At 37.7% G+C, this 8,612-nt stretch overlaps 1 protein-coding gene across 13 annotated transcripts in view; it reads right to left on the bottom strand.

Moving 5' to 3' along the window:
• LRRC8B (leucine rich repeat containing 8 VRAC subunit B) overlaps window positions 1–8,612 on the bottom strand; it is an 85,627-nt gene that overhangs the window by 31,846 nt on the left and 45,169 nt on the right. For all 13 annotated transcript variants that reach the window (XR_012035016.1, XR_012035013.1, XR_012035012.1 and 10 more), the window contains one exon: window positions 1,198–1,298. The gene's annotated coding sequence lies outside the window, so the exon portion shown is untranslated. The remainder of the gene's footprint in view (window positions 1–1,197; window positions 1,299–8,612) is intronic.

Genomic DNA, 8,612 nt, shown 5'->3' with positions numbered 1-8,612 from the left:
TCCCGAGTGGGATTTAGCTCAGGGACAAAACCTGGCAGAGGCAGAGCCAATTGGATGATAGAAACATCTGGTTTCATTTGAAAACTTCAGCCATCCCAGCTGTGCATTATAAAGTACTTCAGCTGAGAGACCATTTGGTGGTAGCCAGACTGGATCTATAAAGGTGTTTGGGGCAGATTGTGAAGCAACTATCTAGTTTCCTCCTAGATCTTGACTATCCTCTGCCAAGCTATTAAAAACTAGAAGCCATGTTTTCTTCAATCAACATTACGAAAACTTATCCTTATGCTACTTATTTCTTAGGGCCACATTTTATACCTTGCAAATGGTCTGAATAAGTGCTTTTCCACACCCCACCCCACGTCTGGGTGCATCAGTTATAGCTCCAGAGTTGTGTTGCAACTACTATCGGGAGCGACTCTTGAGCAAGCACTGTTTTGTAGAATTATTCTTTAGGATTATAGGGATCTATCAGTTCTATGTTCGAAACCAACTGTGAGTTAATGCATTATCTCCTTTCCCCCCAAGCTCTTGCTTTATAACTTAAGTTCACGTCCAACTCAGAGTATTTAAAAGTTGACAAAACAACAGCAGTGGCTTAAAAAGGGATAGCGAAGAAAAACCCAATTAGAACATTGCTCTATGGGGACTGTCTCATGATTACTGTTTTGATGGCAAAGTACTAATAGGATAAATTATTGAGGGTATACTCTATTAAATTATTTTTACCTTCAAAAAACAAGAGGTAGATTTTGCATTTTTTCATATTAAAAAGTATCCAGACAGTGCTCCTTATAGCAATGATTTATGTAATGTTCAACCTTACATAAATCAATTGTTTAAAAGACTGCTAATGAGTAAAACCCAGACCACCTAGAAGACAAACAAAAGGGAATATTTGGATCTAATAACATATCTGTTAAGAAAGAAGAAAGAAAATCACAATAGTATCGTGTTTTAATGGATAAAGAGAATGAACTCAGATCATCTCTAAGGCTCTGCTACCTTACAGCTTATGGCTGTATTTGTCCTCTTAAAGGTCCTGAGATTAAAGACATACAACTGAAATTGCAGAAGAATGTAAACACAAATGGCCCCAACCATGACAAGGGTATTTGACAGAGAGCGAATATTTATTCAACACAGAACACAAGTCAACATTGACCAAAATCATGTACTTTAAATATTTATACTCACTGGATGAAAAAAATGAATCCAATATGTTGACTGTGCTTCAATCGGGAGGCCGACACCTTTTGAAATTTCTTAGACACACCATCTCTGTGTTTGTCTTCATTCTGTGAGAAAGCATAGATATCTTATAATAGCTGTGGTATTTTAAACAAAAATGGAGATACTGTCTCCAGAGACCCTCTTCCCATCATAAGACATGATACGGCAAATAGATTTTCATAGATCAGTTTACTTTTCACACTGGAGGACATTTTGGCAAAGCTATATATACAATACCCCACCCATATATGAGATCATACTCAGCCCCTGAACTCCCTTAAATTACAGAGAAGTTCTACAGAAACTTTGATGTTAATATATTTTAAAATGCCATATTTACAACACTTAGATGAACACTTAACTTTTCCAAGCAGCCTACATATGTTAATTTTTCTCATTCAGTCCTCATACACAGTTGGTCTTATTTGCATTTATCAGATGGCCTGTCAAATCATGTAATTTCTGCATCCTAATTTAAAACCACACATCTCTCTAAAGAAGATTTAGTGCTCTTCAAATTTAGCCTGATTTCATTAGAAATAGTCACAAGTTAATAACTTAAAGACACAGCTCAGAAATATGGCTGTAATTCTCTGAAATTATGATATTACTAAATGTAGCTTCCCTTTATATTAGCTTTTTTTTAACCTAGTAGGTTAATAGAAGCCATTCTTAGCATCTACTTCAAGCAATCACTTGTAATAATTTAAACTGCATATATATTGATCAGTTTGAAACAAGGGAACATTCTAAAACATACAAAAAAACTTTAACTTGGCATGGAAATTGTGTTTTTTAGTGCCTATGGCACCTCTGAAAGGTTGCTGGGAATGTTGATATATTTGCCCTGAAGATACAATCTTTTTTTGGTTTATTAAGTACTTGAAATCCAGCTCAATGTACTAACCCCAAATTGTATTTAAGATGGTTTTAGTAATACTCTTGTGACCTTGTCATTTTCAAAGATCATAAAGTTGGGCATGTCTGAAATTTACTTTGGATTTACCAATCCATGTGCAAAAAAGCCTGCTTAATAACTACTATCCAGTATCAAATTATTTTGCAGGCCAGAAAGCACAGTTAGTATGTATGACAATCTAGCCGTGTACTAATCCATACTTACTTAGCACTGCTAGAGTAGGAGTTTCTCATTCACAGTTCGCTTTTAAAAGGCTTATACCATATGATACACAACTGCATTTATGTGCAGCAAGTATGATAAAGATATTTAAGGTGTGAAACATTTTACATATTCTTCCATTGTATTGCATCTATAATGTACCAGGAAAGAATTTATTGCATAATTCCAGAATGCTGCTCAGCCATCCTGATATTTCTTGTAAAATACAGTTTCTTTTAAACATTGAAACACATTTTCTACTTTAAACACATTATTTCTATCAAAGAAGAGAGTCACAAACCTTCAACTACAGTAATATTTTAAAACACAAATTTTCATATAATATGAGAAACTATTATAACTAATATGCTAAGAGAACCACAGCTAATGACAGGTTTACCATATTTATACTAACTGATGACTTATAAAGAACTTTTTCTGTTTACCTTTTTAAGAATTATAAACTTTCCATCTAATCACCTAATTCAGATTTCCATTGAGGAATTCCTTGCCAATAAGAGAACATACAAAAATATACTATTTATAATCTAATATCTGATTTCCTACTTTCAAAGTACTTCAATTTACATTAATTTGTTTCATATAATAAACCATTAGGCAAATATTTTTATTCTACACATTTTAAAATATGGAAAATAAAGCAGGCCCAAAGGAGCTATCCTGTCTAAGGTGACAAAACTGTCAAGAAATAGCTGCACGTAGAACCTAGGTCCTCAGATTCAAATCTCAAACCTTGTATAGGGCTGACCACGCTGTCTCATTAAATCCAACTAACTATGCCTCTCAGTTCTTTTAAAGGCTAAAGAAAAAGCTGAGTATTTATCTCTTTTCCCTAACTGCAATGGAATACATATTTTGTCCCCCCCCCCCTTTTAAAAGATTTTATTTATTCATGAGACACAGAGAGAGAGAGAGGCAGAGACACAGGCAGAGGGAGAAGCAGGCTCCATGCAGGGAGCCCAACGTAGGACTCCATCCGGGTCTCTAGGATCATGCCCTGGGCTGCAGGCAGCGCTAAACTGCTGAGCCACCGGGGCTCCCCTATTTTGTCCCCCTTAAAATACATATGTTGAAATCCTAACTCCCAATGTGAGAATGTTAGGAAGTAGAGCCTCAGATCATGAAGGTGGAGCTCTCATGAATGGGATTAGTACCCTTATAAAAGGGATTCCAGAGGGCTCTCTTGCCCCTTCCATCATGTGAAGATACAGCAAGAAGGTGGCTGTCTATAAACTAGGAAGTGAGCTCTCATTTAGAATCTGCCCATGCCTTGATCTTGAACTTCTCAGCCTCCAGGAACTGTGAGAAATAAATGTCTGCTATTTAAGTCACCAAGGCTGTGGCAGTTTGTTAAAGCAGCCTGAACAGACTTAAGACATCAACTTACCCCAACAACTGCATTGTAACTGGGTTCTATTTTAATCTTTTGAAAAACAAGGATGCAAATATACAATCTTCTACAATGTCCCCTGTAATATATTATATAGTCTACTTTCGCAGCTAAACTTTTTCTACCAAACATTTTCCACTGAACTAAGACATAAATATATAGCATCCGGATTTAATGATGTATGAAGAATCTTAAGCATTCCTACATAAAAAATGATGTTAATTTTTCTAATTGAAGTGTTTAACTCAAGAGCTAGAGCATAGCTATCCTTTGTCATTACAATATTTAATACTGTTTATGTATCCAGGAAATTTTTTCCAGACCATATTTTTGCAAGCAACGAGAATTCAATCTAAATCAGATCTCTATTTCTAATATACAAATCCACTAAATCAGTTCAAAGAAACAACGTTAAGAGTAAAGGATTTTATGGTCCTAATCCCATTCCTTCAGCTTTTAAACCTCATTAAAAAATCATAAAAGCTTTTGAAAGCACATGAATTCATTTGACAATCTCACCCCAAAGCCTCTAGGATTGAAACAAGAACACTCAAGTTAGGCATCTTTACTTCCCACTAGTCCCTATTTTACTTTGAAAGCATTTCCAAAATAACCAGTGAAAAAATAAACAAATGATGGTCAGATGGTATTTAGAGTCATTCTATGCAGAGAACTGGACACTACTTCAAAGATGTCTATCTCTGACCCCAGGCAGGGATATAACCAAACAATTCAAAATGGGGTTTCTCTATGCTTTCACTCCAAATTGATTTAGAAATTGCCTTATATCCCTTCAAAATGTTTAGTACTACTCATCAAAAGATATTTTCCTGGGTCTAACATATACCCAAATGAAGTTTAAATTCACCTCTTTAAGTTCTCTCTCTGGGAAATAGTGTCAGTACCCTTGATTAATTTGCTCATTTTCTTCAGACTAAATAACCCCTCGAGCCATTCTTCAGAGATCTGATGATAATCATTCAGCATTTCTCAAGGACTTAAATGATCACTAGCAAGACACTTGGTATGCCAGTTTATGTCCTTTACCAGTTATTTCAGATCTTATCAATAGAGCGAATTTCAAATACTAAACACCCTTCCCAAATTTAGTTGCAGTCTTGAGACTTCCTAGAAGGGAGCTAAGATTTATACAATGAAGTGTTTCTCTAACTTTAATGTCCATAAAAATCACTGGAGAGCTTACTATATAATAATATATACTCAGCATATTCTCAAGTGTTTGGTCCCACTCTCTGAGTTTATGATTCATTAGGTCTGAAGTAGGCCCTAAGAATGTGCATTTCTGCTTTAAACTATTTTTAAAAAGATTTTATTTATTTATTCATGACAGACCTAAAGAGAGAGGCAGACATAGGCAGAGGGAGGGGCAGGCTCCCCACAGGAAGCCTGATATGGGACTCGATCCCAGGACCCTGGGATCACGACCTGAACCAAAGGCAGATGTTCAACCACTGAGCCACCCAGGTGGCCAAGAATGCATTTCTAACAAACATCTAGTTAATGTTGATGCTGCTGATGCAGAGACCATTTTTAAAAATCTAAGACAGTGGTTCTTAAGTTTGGCTTCACATTAGAATAACCTGGAGCACTTTAAAAAAAAAAAAAAAAAACTCAAATCCAAGCCCTACTCCTACAATTGATCAAGCAACTCAACTGATGTAGCTGAGACCAGTACTTTTTTTGTTTTCTCCTAATCTCCTGAGGAGGAGAAAGCTTACAAGATAGATTGGCAATAAAATATGTGGGGGAAGTGCTGACCTTTGAAATCTTCCTGGAAGTTTCAGTAGGTGTCTAGAGTGCTGCCTCTCCCCGAAGACTACCGGGGTAACAGTGACCAGCAGCTCTGTGACCCCTTAAGAGACCTAAGACCCATGGGCGCGAGGCAGTAGAACAGGGGGTCACTGAACTATAGAGATTTGCAGAGTGGACTTGAGGAAGAATCAGAGACAATGAGCCCAGTTGAAAGGCTACTTCAATAGTGTAGGCTGAAGTGATGGAGGAAAATTTTGCAGTAGGTTTGAAAAAAAAAAACAATGAATAAAATAGTGACTGTAAATGAAAATTCAACACCTCTTAGCAATAGCCCATAGAAGGGTCAACTGAGAAGCAGGGGTCAAATGGATTCAGATTTTGAGTCTATAGTATTGCAGTATCTTCCACAGTTTCTAGCACGGGGTCTACAATATTTGTACAGTAAATAATTGAGCATATCAGAGAGCAGAAAAAAAATAAATTGAGGTTAGGCAGAGTGTATCTAAGGTAATAAGGCTTTCCTGGGAGAGGCTAGCCCTCAGTCACATGTAGATGGGAAGGATTTTGGCGAACTATTCAGCATATTCTCAATATTAATGGTTTAAAAAAACAATACGGTTTTGTTTCTCATGATTCTGTGGGTGGTTCTTTTGCTTCATGGTATTGGCTGGCACAAAAGCGGCTGGAAGGTCCAGAATGTACTCATTCATCAGGCTGGTAGTTGGAGCTGACTGCTGGCTAGCACTTCTACTGTAACTTCTCATGGCTATTTGACTGTCCCCATGTAACATGGCTGGGTTCTAAGATGATGCATTCCAAGCACAAAGGTGAAAACTACAGGTCTTTCATTGCACAGGCCCTCAAAGCTACATAGGGTCATGTCCCCCACATTTTATCAGTCAAAGGCGTCATACAGCCAGCTCAGATTTCAGAGGATGGGAAACGTGACTTCTCAATGGGAGGAGTGGTAAAAGATGTACATCCATGCTTAACTTACCTGGGTCTCCTTGCCCCAAAATGATTTATAGTCCTATATGCAACACACACTCACCTTCTTCCAACCCCCTAAAAATCTCATCTGACTACGGCATCAAGCTCAGGCTTGAAGTCTAGAATCTTGTCATCTAAATTAGGTCTAGGAGGCTGTGGGGACAGCATTCTTAAAGTCCTTAGACTTTATCTAGCTGAGAAGATCCAGGAGGCACAGCCTTATATCTTTTTGAAGGCATGATACAGGGTCTTACAGCTATGCTCTGGGTTTTATTTGTACTGTGAGATTAAGTTTTATTGACAGTAATAGGATCTGATCTTTCAACCTGAGGGCATTTCTTACTTTGAGTACCTTTTGCTGGGTGGAAAAACTGGGAATGAGGAACAGTTTTATTTACAATCCTAGACAATTCTGGATGGAAATATATCCTCTAAAGTCTACTTAAAACCTGAATAGTCTCTTCTTTGATTCATCTCTCTCTTGTAATACTTTGGTCGTGTGTGGTTAAAAAAAAAAAAAAAAAGTCAATTGGCACTTCCAATATATTTTTTTTAAGTAGGCTCATGCTCAGCATGGAGCCCAACATAGGGCTTGAACTCATGACCCGGAGATCAAGACCTGAGCTGAGATCAAGAGTCGGACGTTTAACCAACTGAACCACCCAGGTGCCTGGGCACTTCTAATATTCTGTTGGAAAATGTCCTAAGCTAGACACACAAATACATTAGATTCATTTTCTGTCTTCCATGTTACTAGAGGTGTCAGTCTTGTCAATTTTTCTGTCAGTATGAACAGGGGTACAATTTCACATCCCCCAATAGCAATGTCCTCACTGCTCTTTCCAGCCATCACTAATAGTTGTTTTACTTCCCTTCAAATCTTCACTGTGCCCCCCGGTCTCAAATCCAATGCTAGATGTTTTGTTAGGCCAGCACCTCACTTCTGGGTATCAATTGTTGTTTCAGTTCTTTATTGCTATGCCAAAAAACATTCCAAAACTTAGTGGCTAAAACAACCATTTATCATTTCTCATGATTCTGTGGGATGGTGAGGCAGTTGTTCTGTTTCAACATGGTGTTGGCTGGAATGCGGAGAAGGCTGGAAGGTCTGAAATGCCTCGGTCATAGGACTGGCACTTGGGCTGTCTGCTGGTCCTGCAGCTCAGTTTAAGCTAACAACCAGGGGCCTTGCCACTCTTCCACGTGGCTGTTTAGGCTTTCCCGGGGGCAAGGTGGCTAAGTTCTATGGAACACTGCCAAGTACACAATAGCAGAAGTGACACATCTCCTTAAAATCCAACCTTCAAAATTACTCCACACCGCTTTTGCCAGACTGGAGGGTTCAAAAAAGGTAACCAGACCAGTCCAGATGTTTAAAGGGAAGGGAAACAAACTGGAAAAATCACACAGTATTTCCAGCCATCTTTAATTCACCACAGAAACTCAAGAACATTGAAGTAGCAGATACTGCTGTAGAAATGAAGTAGTTCTTTGTGAGAAAGAATTGAGTGACTGAAGAACAGACTCTCTTCCCTGGATAATATATCACATGAAGAAGGACTCGTAGAGGAAAGGGGGAGAGAGAGGCAGGGTCAGTGAGATAAAGGAGAAGCACAGTGTTTCTGGAACACAGAAATCAGTTTCAAGGAAACAGTCTGACATCATGGTCAACAACACAGAGACACCAGAGGAAAAAAGTGATGTGTAGCTACAATTCAGCAGTTTCTTACCCAAAGCTGCACGGTGGTAATGGGTTTCCAAAAACAATCATAAATAATATTCTAAACATTAGGAAAATTAATCATCCGAAGCCCCAGAAGACAGTTACTGAATATGACAATTAACACCAGGGGAATAACTCTAGAAATACTAATTAAATCAGAGTTGTTCTGAACTTTAAAAAAAAATGCTTTACTTTTCTTTGTTTCTGACAGTTATGGAACACATGATTTATTTAATGCAGATGATAATTGTCTTTGTAGGAAAAGGCCTCTCAGTTTTTTTATGCATTTTGTAAGCTATCAAATTATCTAGAATACATTTAAAATGAAAGAAGGTACAGTCACATTATAATATTAACACTAA

Source organism: Canis lupus, chromosome 8 (assembly GCF_048164855.1).
Source record: "Canis lupus baileyi chromosome 8, mCanLup2.hap1, whole genome shotgun sequence".
In the NCBI taxonomy this organism is placed as follows: Eukaryota; Metazoa; Chordata; class Mammalia; order Carnivora; family Canidae; genus Canis; species Canis lupus.
This window is presented reverse-complemented; position numbering and strand designations above follow the sequence as displayed.